Source organism: Diabrotica virgifera, chromosome 5, assembly GCF_917563875.1.
Source record: "Diabrotica virgifera virgifera chromosome 5, PGI_DIABVI_V3a".
Classification (NCBI taxonomy): Eukaryota; Metazoa; Arthropoda; class Insecta; order Coleoptera; family Chrysomelidae; genus Diabrotica; species Diabrotica virgifera.
In genome coordinates this window covers 57,881,276-57,906,018 of record NC_065447.1, presented here as the reverse complement: position 1 = coordinate 57,906,018, position 24,743 = coordinate 57,881,276, and the positions used below count along the sequence as shown (strand labels likewise).

General features: G+C 32.7%; 1 protein-coding gene and 1 long non-coding RNA gene across 4 annotated transcripts in view; one reads left to right on the top strand and one right to left on the bottom strand.

Annotated features, from left to right (window-relative positions):
• Positions 1-24,743, top strand: part of LOC114330483 (transducin beta-like protein 2) — a 517,566-nt gene that overhangs the window by 357,335 nt on the left and 135,488 nt on the right. The window lies entirely within an intron of this gene.
• Positions 1,498-2,587, bottom strand: LOC114330481 (uncharacterized). The gene is made up of 2 exons (XR_003652480.2): positions 2,377-2,587; positions 1,498-1,667 (listed from the first exon to the last, which is right to left on the bottom strand). It is a non-coding gene; the product is annotated as an uncharacterized LOC114330481 (long non-coding RNA).

Here is a 24,743-nt window from a genome sequence, read left to right as displayed (position 1 = left end):
AATGGAGACATTTTTTATGTCGGTCTCTGAGACCCGATGTTAGCTTTAATAATATCACAAGGAAATAGCTATTTGTATAACAAGGGAGAAAAGTGCTTCTTTTCCCCCCGAGAATGAAGTTTACTGCCCGACGCGTAGCGGAGGACAGTAATCATTCAAGAGAGGAAAAGGCACTTTACTCCCATGTTATACATATGGTTTTTCCACCTTCCTCAAATTAATAACAAGTCATTTTTCATTTTTACTTAATTTATTTATGTAACTAACCAACAAAATTTATTAAAACTAAAACTAACAAGTAGGTACAATATAACTGTCAACTGTCAAATACAAGTCAAATTATTAATGTAAACATTGTTAAATCAAAATAACAATTTACTGTTTTTTACCATTCTGCAAAATACAGGGTGTTTTATAAATATACGTTAAAATGTATAGATACTTACGTAATCGAAAATAGATATTGTACAGGGCGTCAATAAGTTATATTTCATGAATGAAATACCATGACGTCACTTTTACTTTCCCTCCCTAGGGAGGAAAAATATTTTCCTCCCTAGGGAGGAAAAGTACAACTTTGCTTTACAAAAGTACAATCAGGCCCGGAAAAGTATACTTTCGGTAGAGGTAGGTGGAAAAAAAATTCCTGTACTGGCTGTATACCATAAATCACAAAAAATAAAAACCTTATTTTGTAAAAGGTATATGTATTTAAAATCCCTAAAAAGGGCTGTATCACAAAGCGTTTTCGGAATCAATATTCCATCATCAGTGTTATCACAGGTTACATGCTAACACTGTTACATGCTTTAAGCCACCAAAATGTACGGGTTAAAAACCCTTAAATTAATTTTAAACAGTTGGGGTTACATTATATTATCTGATTTTGAAAGATGTTTAAAATATTTCCAGATTAACCCCTGACATCACATGATATCAACAATATTGGTTGGAAAAGTGAAGGTATAACCTTACAACTGAGTTGTCACCTAAACTCTGCTATGTAAGGTTATACCTTCACTTTTCCAACCAATATGGTTGATGTCATGTGATGCCAGGGGTTAATCTGGAAATATTTTAAACATCTTTCAAAATCAGATAATATAATGTAACCCCAACTGTTTAAAATCAATTTAAGGGTTTTTGCCCGTACATTTTGGTGGCTTTGGTGGCCCGAATATTGATTCCGAAAACGTTTTGTGATACAGCCCTTTTTAGGGATTTTAAATATATATACCTTTGACAAAATAAGGTTTTTATTTTTTGTTTGCTTTAATGTTCAGAACACTTATGTTAGTTGCGGAAGGTTAAGGTAATTAAGGAGTATTTATTATTAATGTACTCACCCATTTTGAAAAAAAAATGGGTGAAAAAAAAAAAAAAAAAAAAAAAAAAATTTCCCATATAAATAATTAATGAAAAAAAAATGTCCTAGAGACTTTGTAATCACAACTCCTCTGTCATTAGACCAGATAGAATAACAAATGAATAAAATAATAAAAATAAAAACATTTATTAGCTTTAATATTTACATTTGATTCTCTTAAGGTACTTTAGCCTCTTCAGATTTCTTGTGATGTTCCATTACTGCACCATCTTCTTTTGAACTGCATCCTTTTTCGGTAGGTACCTAATTCTTCATGTCGTGGACCTGTGGACGTCTTTTTCTGTAAATAAATACTTCTTGTGACAAATGACGTATCGAATGAAACTTATAACCCAAGGATGGTATTAAAAGTGAGAAATTTGACTTAGGAATTCTGGTTTTACAGTTTCAACCGGACGTACTGTGTTAAAGTCGCGGAAATAGTACAAACGATATATTATTCGACACGCCTTAGCAAGACGAAAACAAATATATACTTTCGGTTTTACGCCTGTCTGTCCGTCCGTCTGTCTGTTCGCGAATATAACTCCTCCGTTATTAAAACAAATAGAATGACAAAATAGGTGACGAATGAGAGCATGTAACTCACAGATGGTATTAGAGGTGAGACATTTGAAAGTGAGGAAGGGTATCCCCTGTTAGGATAGGTAAAATGCTCACTGCCAGAATTCAATGTTTACATTTTTTTACGTTCTATGTGATTAAATAATAAAACTAAACACAATGTTAGCTTACCACCCCTCCCCCTTCACTACCTCTTAAAACGTAATTTTTTTTGTTTTATTTTTTTTTTTCGGTGACCTAAAAATACATTTTTTTTTTCGAAAAAATCGTATAACTTTTTTTATGCAGCTATATTTTTTTTATTGTCTGTATTTTATCAAAAAATATATTTTTGATTTTTTTTAAAGATTTTTCCCTAAGGTGGGGTCTAATTCGCTATTCGTAAATTAATTTAAGTTGGTTAGGGCCCTGAATAAAGAGTATACCTAGGTACTGGTCACTTTAATGTTTCCACTTCCTTTTTTGTATTTTGATGCACCTTAGTAACCCATGATTAACTACGTTGATTACACTGAGTGTTGCAATTACAATAATCTAAATAAATGCCGCTTAAATACCTACGATTAATTAATTAGATTCATTATATTGGTTGTTGAATTAAGCACTCTCACCAACCATATGATTTTGACAGGCATGTAATAGTTTTCGTAACTTTGTATTTTTCTTAAGTGCGTATTAGCCGAAAATGTAAATATTTTGAAACCCAAAGTTGCGAAATCGACAGTGTCAAAAGATAAGTCCAGTAATGGTCTAAGAGCTAGCAACGTTTTCGAGAAAGTATTTTAAGACAGCTGAAATATATTGTTCCCTATGCTTCCTCGAACACCGTACCGGCCATCTGGCTGCTGATACAGGTTGCGTTCATTACTGCGCAGCACACCTGTACAGGTAAATACAAAATCAGGGTGATTGATTAGTGTGATAAAGCTTAGTAGATCCGCTATAGTAATAGATAGCAATAAAAGTTAATAACAAAAATTGTAGGCAACTTTGAGCTTCACATTACAAAATTAGTTAGAATGTTACAGGGTGTTCGATAACATAGTGGCAGGTCAAACTTTTGTTTTTTTAAATGAAACACCCCATATTTTATTTTATATTCAAAATCTTCTTACCTTTCCCATCACAAAAATATAAAGGTTTGTTATGTTATATAGGGTATTTACAAAGTTATAACCAATGTTCGATGAAAATTGTAATAAGTTCAGCTCCCTGTATAAATAAAAATAAGCACAACAGCAGTGGTTTATTGGTCCCATATTTTTTTGTTGATTGTCAAAATTTATGAAAATGGTTGATATTATTAATGTTCTTTATATCTAGTACAGAGTGAGTCAAAACGCAAGTATATTCTTTTTCAGTAATTTTAAATAGAAAGCCCTAATTAATAACTTGCTCTGAAAAATGAAAATATCTCGAAAACTAACAAATTTAGGCATAGGGAATATTATACAAAAATTAAAGTACGGTAATGATACTTTTCGATGGTGATATAAAATGCAGGGTGTTCAATTTAAAATTTCTGAGAAAAGAATGTACTTGCGTTTTGACTCACCCTGTATTCGATATAATATCAACTATTCTTAAAAATTTTCACAATCAACAAAAAAATATGGCACTAATAAACCATTGCTGTTGTGTTTATTTTTATTTATACAGGGAACTGAACTTGTTACGATTTTCATAAAAAATTGGTTATAACTTTATAAAAGCCCTATATAATATAACAAACCTTTATATTTTTGTGATGAGGAAGTTAAGAGAATTTCGAATATAAAATAAAATATAGGATGTTCCATTTAAAAAGAACATAAGTTTGGTCTGTCGCTATGTTAACGAACACCCTGTAACATTCTAAATAATTTCGTGATGTAAAGCTGAAAGTTGGCTACAATTTTTGTTATTAACTTTTATTGCTATCTATTACTATAACGGATCTACTGAGCTTTATCACACTCATCAATCACCCTGTATATTGAATTTAAATTATTTTAGGACGAACAATTTTTTTGTCATTACTTTTTAAACCACAGAAATGTCTGGCAATTATAGTTCATATTTCTAATAATGTTTAAAAAGTATGACAAAAAAATTTTTCGTCTTACAATAATTTTAAATTCGATATATTTACCTGTACAAGTGTGCTGCGCAGTAATGAACGCAACCTGTATCAGTAGCCAGATGGCCGGTACGGTGTTCGAGGAAGCATAGGGAATAATATATTAAAGAACCAGTTGTCTTAAAATACTTTTTTTTCGACGTTGCTAGCTCTTGGTCCATAACGTTCTTGACCGATATCAGAATCCATAACCTTTGATATAGTGTCGAGTAGGTACATATTATTGCTGCGTTGCAAAATTATATCTATAAATAAGCAAGTTACGTTCTATAAGTGGATTATGTACTTTTGATAATTACGTTAATTGCAAAATTTATTTTGAGTTATATGACTTTGAACCCTGTGACACTCGTTACGTTATTAAATTTAACCAACGCGCAACGGTTTAACAAATGAAATAACGTAAATTTCCATTGTTAGTGTCTTAGAGATGTAGATGTCATGTGAGGATTAACAGGAAATAAATAAGCTGCTGGTACTTGAAAGTAGTGTTGCCCAAAATCGGTCTTGGTCTTGCAGTCTTGGTCTTGTTCTTGCATTTTCGCAAGACCAAGACCAAGACTGACACTGCAAGATTTGAGCAAGCACAAGACTAATCCTGCGAGACTCTTGCGTCTTGCAGTTAGGACCAAGTGTCGTTTTAGGGAGTATAGTAGTTCGGGTATATGCTTAGATGTATAGAGACTCTATGAGACGCAAAAAAATATGTAACAAAAATTTGGAAAATTGGACTTATGCGCATTACGAACAATACCGCATACATAGCGAATCAAAATATCCATTTAAAGAATACTTGACACATTTAATACATACTCAGAGGTCATAAGTATACAATATAAAAATAAAACGTTTTGTACATTCTTTCCCAGCAGTAACTACTATCGAAACGTTTTAAAAATATAATATGGCATCTTACCTTAGCTGATAAAAAATATCTTCTTCTTCTTCTTTTTATATAGACATTACTCTGTCTGTTTTTCAATGTGCCTCCAGTAAGTTGTCATTCCATCTTTTTCGTGGTCTTCCCACTGATCGTCTTCCTATTGGGGAACCGTCTCTCGCCGTCCTTACTACTCTATTTGTTGTCATTCGGCTTACGTGGTCGTTTCATTCTACTCTTTTCACCCAGTTAGTAATGTTGTCCACCTTGCATCTCCTTCGTATATTTGCACATCTAGCTCTATCCCACAGCGTCTTACCATCGATGTTTCGCAATGTTTTCATCTCTGCTGTTTCTAGCATTCTTTTTGTCCTTTCTGTATCAGGTCGTGTTTCTGCTGCGTATGTCATTATTGGTCTGATGACTGTTTTGTAAATTCTGCCTTTCACTTGTTTTCCGATGTTTTTATTTCTCCATATTGTTTCATTCAGGCAACCTGCGGCTCTGTTTGCTTTATTCACCTGATCTTCCACTTCTGTTTCGAGCTTTCCGTAGCTGCATAGTGTGATGCCTAGATATTTAAACTCCATGACTTGTTCTATTATTTGACCCTCCAGCTCTAATTTACACCTTATTAGATCTGCTGTTATAACCATACATTTAGTCTTTTTTTGGGAAATTAACATGTTAAATTTTCTAGCGGTTATATTAAATTCGTGCAGCATACGTTGTAAATCATCTTCACTTTCAGAGATTAGTATTGCGTCGTCTGCATAGCAGATTATCTTAAGTTGTTTTTCTCCCATTTGGTATCCTTTTTTTGTTCTTACTTTTTTTATTATTTCGTCCATGATCAGGTTGAATAACAGAGGACTCAAGGAATCTCCCTGTCTTATCCCATTGCCAGCTTCAATTGGGTCAGTTAGTTCTTCATCTACTTTTACTTTTATTGTGTTGTTCTGGTAGATATTTTCGATCGTTTTAATTATTCCTAGAGGTTCCTCTCTTGCGTACAATAGATGGATAACGTCCTTTAATTTTACCCTGTCAAATGCCTTCTTAAGGTCCACAAAACATAAGAATGCCGGGTTGTTGTATTCTAACGATTTTTCCTAAATAAAAAATATAATACCACAAATCTTATCGGTCTAAATTATTTTATAGACTAAACATCATTTGTGCTAAAACTTGCTGAAAAATCCCGCCTATTTTCGACTAACTATCAAACAACATTATATTTCTATTAACATAATGAACAATAAGTTTATTTCTTTGATATGCAATTCTTTCGGCGTTTATCACACCGACACTTGTCGCGTTGTTAATCACGAAACATGTTATATTACTTTTTAACTGTTTTACAGTGGATCCACAGTAAGGATCGATTTCTCATACCTGCGGTAATCTATGGTTCAGTTGAACCAGGTTCACCGGTGAACTTCGGTTTTGTTTGGAATGCATTTCCCATTGCACGCTTATGTCAGTAGTGCACGTTTTACAGCTTTCGAGAAATGCCAATAGATGGCAAAAGGTAAAAATCTGTCGCCATTTTGAACTACCTTTTTTATACTGTTTTTGAATAAAGTTAAATTTAAGCATTTATAGTCAAATAGTCATTTTAATAATTATAAATAAATGTTATAAAAACAAAAATAATGTTATCTTTTATCGTTAGGCTTAATATAATAAAATATGTTATATTTATATTATGACAACAGCGTTTCGTGTTAATACAACGCATGCGTAATCCATGAAATCTCTGAACTGGGTTCTGAAATTTTTGAACGGCCGAATTCGAGCGTTCAAGCATCGTTCAAGTTTAAACTGCCATGCATCGGTTGAACGTGAATTGAGAAAGACGATTTTGCCTTTAAACTGGCGTTCACTAAAAGTTCAGGTTAAACTGGAGTTGAACTCGATATGAGAAATTGGCCCTTATTGGGACCGTGCAAGTTCGGAAAAGCGACACCTGGTTTCTACGATCTGCACTTTTATTCGCACTTTTAATTATATTGGCCAATCATATGGTCCTGGTTACTGGATAATTGTCAAGTCCATAGTAAAAAAAATAATAAGAAGAAAAAAGAAGATTTAGGTTATGTCATTGAAACGTAAATAATTGTATGTAGTAAATAAAATTAGTTATTAAAATTCAGTACTGCAAGCAAAGTACAATTAATTAAATTTACCTTTATATAATAATTGCCTATCATATCAATATTGTGGAGCAATATATAATTTTTCTTCTTAAATGACAGTAGGTATGAAATGTACGTCAGTTTGACAATTTCAATTGACAATATGAATTATTTAAGAAAGTTGCAATTTTTCTCCGCTATTCGCGCACGATCGTTTCGCGTATCCCTTCCAAGTACTTGCACACCGCGAATAGTTACACAAAATTGACTCATTGACACTCTCGCATTTTAAACTTAAAGATAAAGTCTCTATTTTCATGCTTTTTTAAATTACAGTGGAACCTCGATAAGTCGGATTAATCGAGACCGCGGGCGATCCGGGTTATCGAAAATCCGGGTTAGCCGAAGAATATGGTAAAGATTAATAAAATACGGTATACTTACAGATAAACTCCATTATAATTTCAAAAACATCAAATACATATAAATTGCGTACAGTTGTATAAAGTATTGTTCATTTCTTGGTAAAGAACTCAGTCAAACTAAAAAAAAATTTGTTTTGTCTTATAAAAATCGGTTCGGGTTAGCCGGACTTCCGGGTTATCGGAGGCCGACTTACCGGGGTTCAACTGTACTTTAAACATTGTAGTATTAGTGTTATTTAAAATTAATGAGGCAAATTAATAACAAATAACTCTGACTACCCTTCTTTAAATTCTTTCTAAATTCATATTATTTGACACACCTCATATAAAATTAACAAACTTGGATAACTGATGGTTGCATCTTGAGGTTTAGGCCATGCACAGATTTTTATGAAGAATAACTTTTTTTCCTAAAATTATTAATAAAAGAGTTATTACATGTCTAATAAATAAAAATGATGTTCGGAATCGGTAATTTAGTAAAATTTCAGAAATTTTTTTTTAAAGTAGAAGGCTGTTATTGCATACTTAAATCTGGTTTTTAATTACAAATAAATTTTCATAATAAAATTTTTTGATATTTTGAAATATAAAGGTAGTTTGCTCTTGAGCGAAATTCATATTTTTTGACATACCTCGTATACTGTTGACAAAATTTGATATCTGATGATTGCATCTTAGGTTTTAGACTATGCAGAGCACTTTATAAAGAATGACTTTTTTTCGTTAAATTGATATTAAAAAAGTTTCCCATATGGTTCCAAGTTACGCAGACACACTGTATCATTAATTTGTTTTTTTTTGTATTTTAACTATGTTTTAGCACGTGTAAGCTTATTAAATGCAAACGTTTACTAAAGAAACAGACTGACTCCCGTGGGCCATGGTATATAGCTCAGTTAGTTAGAGTTTAGAGCATAGGCACGGATCGCTTACATCGTGGGTTCACACCTTACCCAATGTCAGTTGTATAATAAATGACATATAGTCGGTGTATGAGAGAGAAAGTATTCGAAATAATGAAATAACAAATAATATCAAACTTGTTATTTCATTGTTTCGAATACTTTCTTTTTCATACACCGACTATGATACTGCGAGTAGAGGCCATCCCCCAGCGGCACCTTTAGTATCTGTGCACTGTATTAGTCCAGAAAGCCACTACGCATCCGCTAGGAAAAATATTCTGATTCGGATTTTTTGCACAATCTTACTCAAAAAGGACCCCTTTTAACAAATTTGCATGTTGCCAGGACCAAAAGGTGGTCAAAAATTTTTTAAACGTTTTTTTTTTTTTGTTTTTTTTTTTTAAATTATTTTTTTTGCATGGAAAAAAGTTTTTTTAGGTTTTTTGGATCATTCCAAACAGAAAAGGTTTTTAGTGACTTTTCTCTAAAAATGATAGTTTTTGACATATAAGCGATTAAAAGTTGAAAAATTGCGGAATCGGCCATTTTTAACCCTCAAAAACTATGTGAAAAACTGTAAATTTTAATGTTGTCAAAGTAGGTAGATATTCTTTAAATATCGATTGATGAAATCCAGAAAAGTTTTTTGCAATACAATATTCAAATCTCCTTTGTTTTTTAATTGCTAATTAAGCGTGCGCGACACTATTTTCCATCGACAGTATTGTGCAAATGAAAGGAATAAATTCGTTATTTCGTAAACCGGCGACTTTAAGGAAAAATCCCGAAACAGGTCGATTTTTATTTTTAAGTTATGATATTGTGGCGTAATATGGTATACTAGTGACGTCATCCGTCTGGACGTGATGACGTAATCGATGATTTTTTTAAATGAGAATAGGGGTCGTGTGCTAGCTCATTTGAAAGGTTCTTCAATCCTCTATTCAGTAATATAAACATTTACATAATTATTTATATAGGGTGTCCAAAAAGTTTTTATTAAATTAAATTATTTGACAAAAAAAGAAGTAGAAGGACACCCTGTATAAATAATTATGTAAATGTTTACATTACTGGATAGAGAATTGAAGAACCTTTCAAATGAGGTACCACACGATCCCTATTCTCATTTAAAAAAATCATCGATTACGTCATCACGCCCAGACGGATGACGTCACTAGTATACCATATATGCCACAATATCATAACTTAAAAATAAAAATCGACCTGTTTCGCGTTTTTTCCTTATAGTCGCCGGTTTACGAAATAACGCATTTATTCCTTTCATTTGCACCATACTGTCGGTGGAAAATAGTGTCGCGCACGCTTGATTAGCAATTAAAAAACAAAGGAGTTTTGAATATTATATTGCAAAAAACTCTTCGGGATTTCATCAATCGATGTTTAAAGAATATCTACCTACCTTGGCAACATTCAAATTTTCAGTTTTTCACATAGTTTTTGAGGGTTAAAAATGGCCGATTTCGCAATTTTTCAACTTTTAATCACTTATATGTCAAAAACTATCATTTTTAGAGAAAAGTTACTAAAGATCTTTTCTGTTTGGAATGATCCAACAAATCTAAAAAAACTTTTTTCCATGCAAAAAACATAATTTTAGGAAAAAAACAAAAAAAACGTTTAAAAAATTTTTGACCTCCTTTTGGTCCTGGCAACATGCAAATTAGTTAAAAGGAGTCTTTTTTGAGTAAGATTGTGCAAAAAATCCGAATTAGAATATTTTTCCTAGCGGATGCGCAGTGGCTTTCTGGATTATATGTTGTTCTAAGATATAAATTAACACTTAATAAATAGCAATAGGCTAATGGGTAACAGCGAGACTTTTTTGTAAGACTCTTGCTGCAAGACCAAGACCGAGAGCGCAATGCCAAGACCAAGACCAGGTGTATTGGCGCAAGACCAAGACTGTCTAAGTCTCGTCTTGGTCTTGCATTTGGGCAACACTACTTAAAAGGAAGGCACTCAGAATGATATTTGGTCCACAAAGAGGTGAATTGACAGTGGAGAAGGCGCCGAAATGCTAAATTGGTGACTTTCTTCTTCTTCTAGTGCCGACTCCACTAATGAAGTTTGGCTATAACTATTGCAAATTCGTCTCTATCTTCTGCTTTTCTGAAAAGCGTCTGTGTGTTTCACTCGGTCCAGTCTCGAATGTTTTTCAGTCAGGATATTTGTCGTCTACCAGGACCCCTTTTTTCTTCGATTTTACCCTTCATAATCAGTTGCAGCAACTCGTACTTATCATTTCTAAATATGTGCCCCAAATATTTCTCTCGCCTTTTAATGGTGGTCAAAAGTTCTGCATCTTTCCATTCTGTGCAACACCATTTCGTTCGTAATATGATTGGTCCATGGTATTTTCAAATTTCTTTTAAAAAGCCGCATTTCAAAAGCTGTCAGCTTTCTCATGAAGTCAACATTAAAACTACAGGCTTCGACACCATAAAGAAGAATAGAGTGGATATAACATTTTACCATCCGATATCGGATTTGCAGATTGAGTCTTTGGTTACTCAGAAATTTCCTCATCTTCAAAAAGGCTGCTCTTGATTGCTCTATTCTTGATCGAATTTCTGATTTCGGATTTAGATCTTTCGTAATCCAGACTCCTAAGTATTTCATTTTGTTTACTTGTTCGATATCTTCATTTTTTATCTGAATCACTGTTACGATTTTTTACCCCTCTTGCTGATTACCATGTTATTTGTTTTCTTTTTGTTTATTGTGGTGGCTGCATGGTACTGAAAACATCGCCAGACGTAGAAGCTAACCGATTAAGATGGGCAGGTCATGTAATAAGACCAGACGAAGACAAAGTGTTAAAGGCAGTGAGGAACTAGTCGGTAGAAAATCTGTAGGGGGTCCCAGATAAAGTCAGAAGTATTATTTAAAGTTGATTTATCAAGGATTGTGATACAATAATAGGAAATGGAAGCGCAATATCGTACAAGATGGAGGGCCATAGTGGATGCGGCGAAGACTCATGTTGCCATTATAACAAAATGGCTTTCGTTTATTTTATGGCAAAAGTGATGTCTCAGATCTCTTTATCAAGAGAAGCGTGGGAAACGGTATAAAATCCTGAGAATAAAAAGCAAAAATAAATAGAATATATTTAACAGAAGAAACATCTTGGATCGAACATTATTCACAACTTCTGACTGAAACAAGACAGCAATTTACAAATATCATCACAACAAATGAAGTAGAATACGCCGAAAATGGTGAAATAACAGTATAGGAATTCGAAGATGCAATAAGAAACCAAAAAGCCTGTGGATCACACGGTATACTGAACGAATTACAAAAACACAGCGCACTAGTATTACAGGGGTTACTAGCAAATGTTGTCACCTCATTCTACAAAAGCCATGACTTACCAACGAAGTAGACAAAAGCATATACATATATTAACAACATCTACAGAAAAGGAGATAGAAAAAATTGTTCAAACAACCCAGGGCTACGACTATATGGAAAAATAGTAAGAAATAAAATTGAAAAATAGCTGAGATAATATGTAGAAGAGCAAAATGGCTTTGCAGGTCCTTTATAGAGAGCATATTTTCTCCAAAATATGTTATTGAGAATAGGTTAGCCCAGAACCTTTTAACTGATATAGTCTTTATAGATCTGACAAACGCATTCTATAGTGTACCATTTTCAATGCTCTGGATAGCAATGGAAACCAAGGAATAACCAAAAAATATAGGTATGAAAGTAGTACAATAGCTGTACAAAAATATGACGGTAAACATTTAAACTGGAATCAAATTAACTAAAGAAATTCCTAATAGTAAGGGTCTAAAGCAAGACGGCTGCATAGTACCTACACTTTTCAAAATATCTAAATTAGGGACTCTGCATGTGGAGAAGAAAGAGCTACAATATGGGCATCCCAACTCAAGACAAGAAATTGTACAAGATACACTTCTTTGACGACATTTGTAGCTGAAGACGGAAGAAACATAGACTATATGATTAATTATTTATATGGGAAATAAGCCACAATTAAAATGAAAAAAATAATTTTATTAACGTTTCGACGCCCAAATCGGGTGCCGTTGTCAAAATACAAAATATTACTAAAATAAACTAAAGTGTTGTTGCTAAGCAAAAAAAATTCTTCTAATAATTTATTTAATCTCACTCATTTATATTGGCAATTCAGACATATATTATACATTTTAAAGTAGAAGACTTTAAAATGATATTGCCAATATTTATGAGTTGCGTTCCTGGGACGACTTACTGAAAGATAGTTCATTCGATTACATGAAATTAACCCCAACTCAAGAATATCCGTCATAAAAAATTATAGCATGTGATATGTCTTTAAAAAGACAACCAAATGCAATGACAGTAAAATTCTCGCGTTAGAGACTTCATAGTAAATCACAAGGGAAAACCAGGAAAAACCTGTGATACTATCCCGACATCGTAAGTATTTGGTCTTACATTAATTTACTCTCAAAAAATAATACCAAATTCTGACTTGTAACATGTTTAATTATAAATAATATTAATAATACTAGATATATAAGTAATACTAAAATATAAAATATGTACTAGCTCGATATTATTGACTTACTAATCTTGGTATTTTCTTTCTATTGACTTCCTCTTTCAGTATGGGTAACCACATCCTACTGCATTCTACCGAGGAATTTGCGACACAATTGGTTTCATTTAGCATAATTAGAGCCGCTTCTTTGATTTTTCTCTTTTTACTATCTGATTCTTTCAGGACTATACTTGAATCTCTCCACTGAACTCTATGTTCATTATCCCATGCGTGTTGACATATTTGAGATCTCTCAAATTCTCTATTTTTAATATAAGATTGATGTTCACTTATTCTAACGTCTAATGGTCTTGATGTCTCACCTAAATAAAATTGTTCGCATTCACAAGGTATTTTATAAATGCAATTTTTTGTTCTTTCTTGATCATTGTTAGGTTTAGTTTTAGATAGAATAGATCTCAATGTGTTTGTTGTTTTGAATGTTGTTGAAATGTTGAATTTATTTCCTATTGTTTTAAGTTTCTCGGATAGTCCTTTTATATATGGTATTGATATTTTCCTCGTATTATTTCTGGTGAATGTTGTAGGATCCCGTTCTAAGTTGTTCTGTTCCATTCGATCCAATCTTGACAATTCCTTATTTATAAACGATAAAGGATAATCATTTTTTAATAAAACAGATGTTAACAATTGTTTTTCTGCTAAAAAGGAATTTTCGTTAGAACAAGTAATTTTGGCTCTATCATATAAGGATTTAATGATTCCCTTTTTAACGTTGATGTTGTGATTTGACTTGTAATTGAGATATCTGTTGGTGTGTGTTGGTTTTCTATACACTTGAGTCTCATATCCAATATCCTTCTTTGAGATCAAAACATCTAGGAAAGGTAGGCTGTTATTGTATTCCTTTTCCATTGTAAATTTTATTGTCTCTTCTTGATCGTTTATAATATTCAGGAATGTATCCAACAATTCTGATCCATGAGGCCATATTGAAAACACATCATCTACATATCTCCACCATACTGTGGGTTTTAAATTTTGTTTAGAAATAATATTAGTTTCGAAATCCTCCATAAATATATTAGCCAATAATGGAGATAAAGAAGAGCCCATTGCTAGACCAAAATTTTGTTTATAGAATTCATTGTTTAGTTGAAAATAGGTATTATGGGTACATAATGTCAATAACTCCATTATAGCTGATACATTTAGTCTTGTCCTAGTTGCCAATGTATTATCATTCTCTAATTTCGTTTTGATTATGTTTAAAGTTTTATCTAATGGTACATTTGTAAATAAACTGTTTATGTCAAAACTTACTAAAATATTATTTGGATTAAATTCAATAGTTGATAATTTGTTTAAAAAATGTTTTGTATTTTTTATAAAAGTGTCATCATTATTAGCAAATGGTTTTAGAATGTTTAATAAGAATTTTGATAGTTCACTACAAGGAGAATTGATGGTACTACAAATGGGTCTAAGTGGTATGTTCGCTTTATGAATTTTCGGTACTCCATAAAAATGTGGTGTCTTACTGTAGTGAGGTGTCATTAATTTTCTTTGATAGTATGTTAGATCATTTTTAAATTTGAATAAAGCTCTATATATTTTGTTTTCCAGTGTCTTCGTTGGATCCTTCGTTAATTTGCTATAAGGTCCATTTGTAATTAGATCTGTAATTTTGTCCTCATATTGTATTTTATTCATTATTACAGTTGCATTGCCTTTATCCGCTGGTAGGATTGTTATGGAGTCATCATTTCTTAAAGTTTTTAAAGCTTTCATTTCCTCTTTGCTGATGTTCTGTTCAATTTGATTAGACTTTTCCAATTCAAGTTTACATAGTACCCTATATTGTTCTTTTTCATGAGTTGGTAGACACTGGGATATTTTCTCCACTGAGCTGATTATGTCTAATTTTGGAATAGATGGATGAGTAACAGCATAGTTTAAACCTTTTGACAATACCAAATTTTCCGTTGCATTTAAATGTCTATTTGATAGATTGACAACTGTCGCTAATATGTCATTATTTCTATTTAGGTTATCAAAAGTATGTAAACTATTTTGTTCTAAAAGATTATTAAATTTATTTAAATGTATATTTCTTTGTTTCTGATATGAATTTTCATAAATTATGTGTAAACTAAAAATAATTCGATCAAAATCAGAATTTGATATCATTCCGAAAAGTAAATCTTCAATACTTACGATGTCTTGTTCGATAAAAAATAAATTTGACCTGTGAAATTGCAACCTTTCCCGGATCATCGACAAACTGGCTCTATGTAGAATATTTTGGAGTCTTCTGCTTGAGTATGCTGGCCGTAACCTCAAGCCCTTTGGTATTATGTTGTTATTTCTACATCTTCTTAAAAATTTTATTGAATTTTGACAATGTGCCAGTTTCTCGTAGAAGGTTTCCAATTTCCTAAAATTTTGACACACGATAGGCCCATACCGGTTTCTTAATGTTGTTCTGAAGCTATTTCCTTGTGGCATTTTTATGATTAATTATTTATATGGGAAATAAGCCACAATTAAAATGAAAAAAATAATTTTATTAACGTTTCGACGCCCAAATCGGGTGCCGTTGTCAAAATACAAAATATTACTAAAATAAACTAAAGTGTTGTTGCTAAGCAAAAAAAATTCTTCTAATAATTTATTTAATCTCACTCATTTATATTGGCAATTCAGACATATATTATACATTTTAAAGTAGAAGACTTTAAAATGATATTGCCAATATTTATGAGTTGCGTTCCTGGGACGACTTACTGAAAGATAGTTCATTCGATTACATGAAATTAACCCCAACTCAAGAATATCCGTCATAAAAAATTATAGCATGTGATATGTCTTTAAAAAGACAACCAAATGCAACGACAGTAAAATTCTCGCGTTAGAGACTTCATAGTAAATCACAAGGGAAAACCAGGAAAAACCTGTGATACTATCCCGACATCGTAAGTATTTGGTCTTACATTAATTTACTCTCAAAAAATAATACCAAATTCTGACTTGTAACATGTTTAAATAATTATATAATTATATAATAATCATATAAATAATTAATCATAAAAATGCCACAAGGAAATAGCTTCAGAACAACATAGACTATATGCTTTGAAAACTGGAAGATTACACCAAGTGGGACTTAAATTGAGTACTTAGTTACAAGAGAAAAACTAAAAAAACTACACATTTAAATGGGAATTTAAAATCAACTGAAAGCTTCTTATACTTGGGAGTCCAAATAACATCAAAAGCAGGGAGTAATAAAGAAATACATTTTAGCGTGGAATTATGTTTTTGTTAGTTCTTTCATCCCTTTTCTTTGTCCTCTGATCATTTTCCATAACTCTCTTTGCGTTCCATAGAAGTCGTGTTCCATCTGTTTTGAGAAACTCTGCCAATGTTCCCTTTTTATTTGTCTGACTAAAGTACCTATTCGTGTCGTTTCTGATTAATTTGTAATGGTTGTATGCCTATTGTGCTTATTTTGTTCTGTATTGTACAAAGACTTTCTCGTGCTCGTTACTTTCCTTTTTCCTAATTCTTCTTTTGCTGCGTTATTTGTTATTTTTCGGTTTTCCACAGCTTTCATCGATGTTATACTTTTCTAATATTGCATTCTCAGCACTCTTTTCTGATATTATTTTTCTGTGTAAATAATCCGTGCTTTCTGTATTTAGTCCTTCGACTCTGACGGTTGTTTGTGTTGGTGCTGCTTTCTTAAGCGTGATGTACTTTATGGTGATTCTTATTTTACATAATACCTGGCTATATATTTTTGTCCACGGGTGTTATGTGGTCATATACATGTATTTACATGTATATGACATGTATTTACATGTGTATACATGTATATGTACATGTATTTTGTAACAGTAGCATTAATATCAGCCTTAGATGTCGTTGTCTGCATTGCTATGTGTGGTCAATACTTTTGTATGGAACGGAGGCCTGGACACTCAACACAACACTGATGAACAAGTTAGAAGCCTTTGAACTCTGGCTTTATAGAAGAATCTTGAAAATACCTTGGACAACCCACACCACCAACGAAGATGTTCTGAGGAGAATAGGTACAGATAGGGAACTGCTAAAAATCATTAAAGTCAGACTACCTGGGCCACATAATGAGAAACGAAAAGTACCGACTCGCGCAACTGATCATCCAGGGTAAGATTGAAGGAAAACGGGGTCACGGTAGGCGCCAGATTTCATGGCTTAGAAATATTAGAGACTGGACCGGCCTTGATTTAGAGCCGCATTGGACTGAGACAGATTTGCCAGTGTAGTCGCTAACCTCCACTAAAGGAGAAAGCACCACAAGAAGAAGATACATGTATTTGTATATTTTTGTTGGTTTTTGTGGCCAAAAAAGTGTTGCTTATTCTAAGATCGTTAGTCGTGCAGAAGTCTAGCATCAGTTCTCTATTTTCGTTTTTGATATTATCGTTATATTTTGCTTAATTTCTGGTATTACTTGGTTGTCTATTCAAACTTTTAAATTCCCAGTATTATTATCTTTCCTCTGACTTGGTTTACTAATTGTTGTAATTCGTCATAAAATGTTTCTCTAGTTGTGTGAGGCTGGCTATTTTCTGCCCTATATACTCCGATGATGTTCAGGTACATACATACTCTCTATCGTTATTATATATACAAAATCTATACATACAAAATCTCAAAATAACAGACAGATGAGCCAGTCAACAGCTCTAAAATCCACCAATCACCGGTGCTTAAGAATCTATGTATCGGCGCACTTGCGGACGGAGCATTTGTGGACAACACTTTGGGGTCACTTGCGGACATAGATTAGATCCTCAGGTAATTTTTTATATTTTTTTTTCGATTTTGTTTTTTTTTCGTATCTAGTAATATTTTTATTCAAACTTAGTAGTACAAGCAATTGTTTTTAAACATCTCTTCAGGTGTTTCGTATTTTCAAAAATAATGTCTTTTCAATCCTTGCATCCGAACTACTGTATATATTTCGTTTTGCTCCTTTTACCTCCATCGAGATTTAATTCGTTCCGTTTTTTGTTCTGATTGTTTTAATATTTTGACCAGTTCTTTGATTATTCGCTATGAGCTTCGCTGGTATCGCCAACTAGCGGATTACTAGTGCAACTTTTGCCGGAAATTTAATGAGAAAATTATTGCGAATAATAGCAAATAATTGTTTAAAATTTATTGTTTAATTCTTATCGTGTAATATTTACAATGTAAAGAAGTAATTAGATTATTTTTGTAAGATATTGCTTATTATTTTGACGTACTTTCCTACTTCTGATACTTTGACAATTATCGTGTAGATGGCGCTTAGATTAATAAATTAATTATATTTAAATGTAAAAAAACTAAATTGTAATATTTAAAACGTAAATAAGTATATTTAAGGTAAAAATATATGCCACAGCTTTGGCCAACTAATATTATTTCCTATTAATGTTTTTAATTTCAATGTTTTAAATTAATCACTTTGACGTTTATGTCAGATTTCCAGCAAACGTTCACTACTTGTCACTACTGGCGCTCACGAACTTTTAAATATCCCCTCTACCTACGAGCTCACAGCGGATAGGTGTATTATTTTTTATTAATTTATTTAATTTATTATTCCACCCCTCCACAGAATTATTCGTTCTATGTCTTCTACGATAACAGTTCCAATCGTTTAGTGTGGTATGTGATATGTGAATCTAACCTCTGCTCCACAAAATAATCGTAAAATTGCACAAACTTGGAATTATCAGATCTATCTTCTTGAATACATGCCAGACATCTTATATGCTTTCAGTTGAAAGATAAGCTAAAGCAGCACACCTCCGTAGCCTTATCGTAATTAATTCACTTTCTCTATATTCTCTCTATATTCCGTTACTAGTCAGTTCTTGCATTTTCCGCCAAAGGCACTGATTAAAGTGGAAGTTACAACCACTGATACTAATCGACGGAAACACATTTTTAAGGGTAGCAATGGCAGCTTGTTCAAAATCGATGGATACTCTTTTTTAATTTCGTTTAACGTCCTTGAGAATATTGAACAATTTTTCATGCGTCTTACGAATTTTGTAGGTATTATATTAGTTTTTTGCGTTGTACTACCAATGTTAGCATGAATTGTATAAATCTGTTTAAATTGTTTGCTGCAACTTTTAAACGTCCCATCTACGAAGAAGTCCGTGCTGCTAAAGCTTCCTTGCCGATGGAACTTGAAAACACAAACAATATTTTTCCTTTTTCTTCGTTGTCGGATAGAGTAAAAAAATCGTCCCGTCATTTAGCCCCAACATTTTTTCTGGAAGAGTAAATATTTTTTCTTTAGCACTAACAGGTTCAACGGTGATACCTTGCGCTTATTGTCATCTGATGCGATTTAGTCTTCGAAACCGATAAAACTTCACTTCCACAAGTTTTTTGCTGACCGTGACATTTCTCGATTTTCTCTTTGAGACCGTCAACTTACTAGATTTTCTTTTTTGTTTCCTTTTGAAGTTATACTTGTTTAGGCGCGATTGAGAGTAAAATTTCATAATACTGCGCGCATGCGCACACAGACAGTATGTAGTTGCTAATCTTTCAAGATAGGTATGTATGTATCTGTATCAGCGCAAATAAGTCATTAAAAGAATATATTAGTGTTTTTAGTAAATGTATTATTTATTATAATTTTTGTGTCTATGAATTGTTTTCCTCTGTAGTAAGATAATAAAATATGTAGGTATAACATTTTCCACTCGATATATTTGTCACCGTGTTGTGTAATTATATCCGACACTTACGTGTCACTTACAAGAGGCTCGGTAGCCTAGTTGGAAGAGCGTTGGATGAGAGATCGGAAGGTCCCCGGTTCCAATCCTGGACGATTCATATTTTTTTTTATTTTTGGTTGTTTTAATAAAAATTTTTTGAAAGTGGTAGATAAGAAAGTTGGTTTAATATTTAAATAAAATACAAAAATGACCTGTTCAATATATTTACTTCGTTGAAAATATATAATAGAAGTATAACTTCTTACGTGCGTACAAAGTACACACATTCTTTTTTTTTCTGAACTGATATCGATCTAGAATTGCAGAAGGCTTTCTTTTTGTTGTTTCTCAAGTTTAGACATATTATTATTCGTTAAAATTAAAATAGCACACCAAATTATTTCTGTCGAAGTAGACAAGAAAATATTTGACAAGAAATGAGGGTTGTAATATTATAGATAGAGAACTCATGAAACGAAATTCATTCTCACGATTTTTTTACTTCTGTTATTGTTATTTACTGATTATTACAGTTGAAAACACTGTACGGAAATGCTTCTATTTCTTAACAATTTATTTACCTGAAAATCTAATCTTTCCGCAAGTGCCCTCAAATTTGTCTTGTCCGCAAGTGACCCCTATTCAAGAATCTTGATCGCCACACAATCTTGACTTGCAAGAAATTCGGACATCGGTACCTTTGATTAAACATCTCCACGCTTCGTTTCCCCAAATGCTTATATGACGAGCAGAAGTATGTTCTAAAGACAACCAAAATAAGTAAAAGCAGTAGATCTAGAAAAACTCAAAATTTGGTTATTATGATCATTATCTTTCTCATATTACATGTGTTTTTTGAATTATCTATATTTTACGTATTTTGTTTATGCTAACAAATGATTTATGTAATAGTTCTATCTGTTGATCAACCTATGATATTGCGACCATAATAAACATGAACAATAACAAATAAGTTTATGATAATATGAACTCTGGTATTTTCATCACTTCTACCCGTCATATGTGATTACGATAAAATTGTCAATGGAATTATTTTTAGTCGGAGAATTTTAATCCGTACAACTTACTGTATTTATTGCGTATTGTATGTTTTTATTATTCAGTCAATGCCTTCAGATAAACAATAATAATAATATTGGTATCGTATCAATTACTATAAACGTAATTAAAAATAATAATATTGATACAATAAAAAATTGGAAAGGCGCAGTATAATGATATTTGTACTGATTGCAAAAATTTATTGTTAAAAATAATCGAATTTGGGTTGTTGATTGTTTGGTTTGTATCCAAATCTAATATTGATAACAAAATTAAAATATAAACTGACGACTGATGTAATTAGCATCTCGCGGAGTTAGCTTATTTTCAGTCTGATTATGTCCAAAATTTTAAAAATATGAGTGTAAGATTCGTTAAAGACAATCGTAATAAAAGTCCGTATGAGTCTTAATAGTTTTAATTAATAAAATAGACAATTACATTATAGGTCGGGATCCCGAGTATGAAAAAAAAGTTGATTAATAGCAAGCTGAAAATTTGTTAATAGCTTAAGGTTGTTTAGTCGGATAAACTTTGATATATGGGAACACTGGAACAGGGGCAGTTTTAATTGTGGAACAGGTTAAAAATTGGGAACGGTCAGACCACGAAAACAGCACATTTATTTTGTCCGACAGAATAGACTTAAACTCTCCGAACAGAGAATAAACTCTCATGCAAAAATCAGACTGCTATTTATCACCTGTCATAATTCCTGTCATTTGACATATTCTACATGTTCCACTCATTAAAACGCCCATTTGGTGATAACTAGCAGTCTGATTTTTGCATGAGAGTTTAATCTCTGTTCGGAGAGTTTAAGTCTGTTCTATCGGACAAAATACATGTGCCGTTTTCGTGGTCTCACCGTTCCAAACCTGTTTTAACCTGTTCCACAATTAAAACTTCCCCTGTTCCAGTGTTCCCATATATCAAAGTTTGTCCGACTAGACACCCTTAAGCTATTAACAAATTTTCAGCTTGCTATTAATCAACTTTTTTTTCATACGCGGGATCCAGACCTATTATAGATACTATTAAGTTGACGAAATGTAAAAGTGTTTGTAAACACGAGTGTTGACGAAATGTAAACGTGTTCTTACAAAAGAAATGTATTTGGAAATAATTGCGTCTAATGAATATTATAACCGGCTTGTCATAATACCCGTCAAAGCGTCTCTAAGTTGCATCTTTTTCGATTATCCCAAATAACACGTCCGTCGAGGTCCTGATGTTAAAATCGACTGACTCTCGCACCCCTACGCTAAATAAAAATCTCTTACATCTAATCTCCCTTTTCCGTTTCCCCCTGAGAACCAACCTATTAAAATTGGTTCAAAGTATGTACCGACCTTTTCCAATAAACGAAAACTATTAAGATTAGGCAAGGCGGCTACTTGTTTATCTTGCGTCTTAGATAACTTAGATTCCAAATCTCCAAGCCGATCCGCACATGTGTTCGTATGCGTGAGACTCTTATTTCATAAAATCCTTTATAAAAGGTATATTTGTTAAAATCCCTATACAGGGCTACATCAAAGACAGAACTAGTTTTCGATCGGTTGACCGATCATCATCAGTGCAATCTTAAAATCTACATGCTAACCACCAAAGTAAAAATATCTGGGTAAAAACCCTTTACAATTGATCCGTCATCGGAACATATGACAAAGATGTGAATTATGACATGGATGAATAAAATATCCAATGTTTTTCGCCCGAGGTACCAATGAGCTCTATCTGACAAGTTCACATCATGGCTGTACGGAAGCAAGTCTGTCATAATTCTGATCCATGTCATAATTCACATCTTTGTCATATGTTCCGATGACGGATCAATTGTAAAGGGTTTTTACCCAGATATTTTTACTTTGGTGGTTAGCATGTAGATTCTAAGATTGCACTAATGATGATCGGTCAACCGATCGAAAACTAGTTCTGTCTTTGATGTAGCCCTGTATAGGGATTTTAACAAATATACCTTTTATAAAGGATTTTATGTTTTTGTAATGGTATACAGCCAACTACAGGAAATTTTTCCTCGTGGACTCTTATTTCCTTTTCGTAATAATAATAATTAATAATAAGTATATACAGAGTCTTAAAAATTAAGATAAAATATTTACAATTCTACATGAGGAAATTAGTTTGAATGAAAAAGCGGGAAATACGAAGAATTTTTGTCGGTCCCTGGGGATCTTCTTCTTCAAGTGCCATGTCTCCGATGGAGGTCAGCAATCATCATAGCTATTCGGACTTTGGAGACGGCTGCTCTGAAAAGTTCATTTGATGTACATCCATACCATTCGCTCAGGTTGCGCAGTCACGATATTCTGCGTCTCCCTATGCTTCCTTTTCCTTGAATCTTTCCCTACATCATGAGTTGGAGCAAGCTGTATATCTCTCCACTTGTAATATGTCCGAGATATTCCAATTTTCTGGATTTTATTGTATTTAAGACATCCATTTCTTTATTTCTCAGAACCTCTCACTCACAACTCGAATAATTCCAGTTTTTTCATCGATGCCGCATTCAAGGTCGAACCTTACTCTTAGCTCTAACTTTAGATCTCTTGTGCAGAGCAGTTTTCTCATTTTGTTAAAATTCGCTCTAGCCTTTTCTATTCTAATTTTAATCTCCTGGAAGTAATCATTTGTGGAGTTGATCATTGTCCCAAGATATGCATATTGGTCTACTCGTTCGACATTGGTTTCGTTTATGAGGAAATTCTCGTTATGTCTTTGAGTTTTAGATATTCTCATAAATTTTTTTCTTCTTGATGTTCATTGTTAGACCGTATTCGTGGCATTATATCGCTATTCTGTTCACCAGTCTCTGAAGATCTTCAATATTTTCGGCTAAGATTACACTGTCATCCGCATATCTAGTACCTTTCTTCCAGCTGTTTCACCCTTAACTTTTTTTAGGATTTCTTCCGTGTGGGCGTTAATATAATATAAAGAGAACTGGGAACAATACGCATCCCCAAATATAGCGGAAAAGTTGTTGTTACTGCGCGAACAAGTTGCTGCAAAGCTAGTACAGGATGGAAAGGAAAAGAAAACCCTGTTGAATACATTGCTTGGTATTACGGTCATAAAGATAAATGTCCTACCCTATAAGTTACGAAGACAGTGCTGGTAAAATGGAAGTGAATAGAGTCTATTGAACAATTAAATGTACAGTATTACAATTATATTGGTGATGGTGACTGAGAAACCTTTAAAATTCTACTTGACATTCATCCGGATGGAGATGATTTTAATGTTAAAAAGTTAGAGTGTGTCTTGCACGTAAAAAATACTGTACAGACGAGTAGCTGAGACAAAAAAAAATGTCTAACACAAAAGAAAAAAGCATTATGGTTAGCAGCGAAAGAGCGAAAGAATACTCCACTTATTGTGGCTTGGTGATTATTAGAAATAAAAATTCAGTAGTAGTCTAGAAAGCTACTGCGCATCCGCTAGGAAAAATATTCCGATTCGGATTTTTTGCACAATCTTACTCAAAAAGGAACCCTTTTAACAAATTTGCATGTTGCCAGGACCAAAAGTGGGTCAAAAATTTTTTAAACGTTTTTTTTTGACGAAATACGAAATAGTTTTCAATCCTAATAGTAAATTATTAATATTGAAAATATTAAAAATATTACTAAAAGATTTTTAAATTGAAAACTTATTGGTACACTTTCCTGGTGACACCTCCAAGACTTCTACAATTTGCAAGTCAAATGGATGCTGCAGTGAAGACGAGAGGGAAGGAATTCTAAACTATGCAATTCACATCCTCCAGTTTTCAATTTAAAAATCTTTTAGTAATATTTTTAATATTTTCAATATTAATAATTTACTATTAGGATTGAAAACTATTTCGTCTTTCAATGCCAGATGGCGCTAGCCACCTACTATCATCACTTCAGTTGCAATGGGTGGGAAAA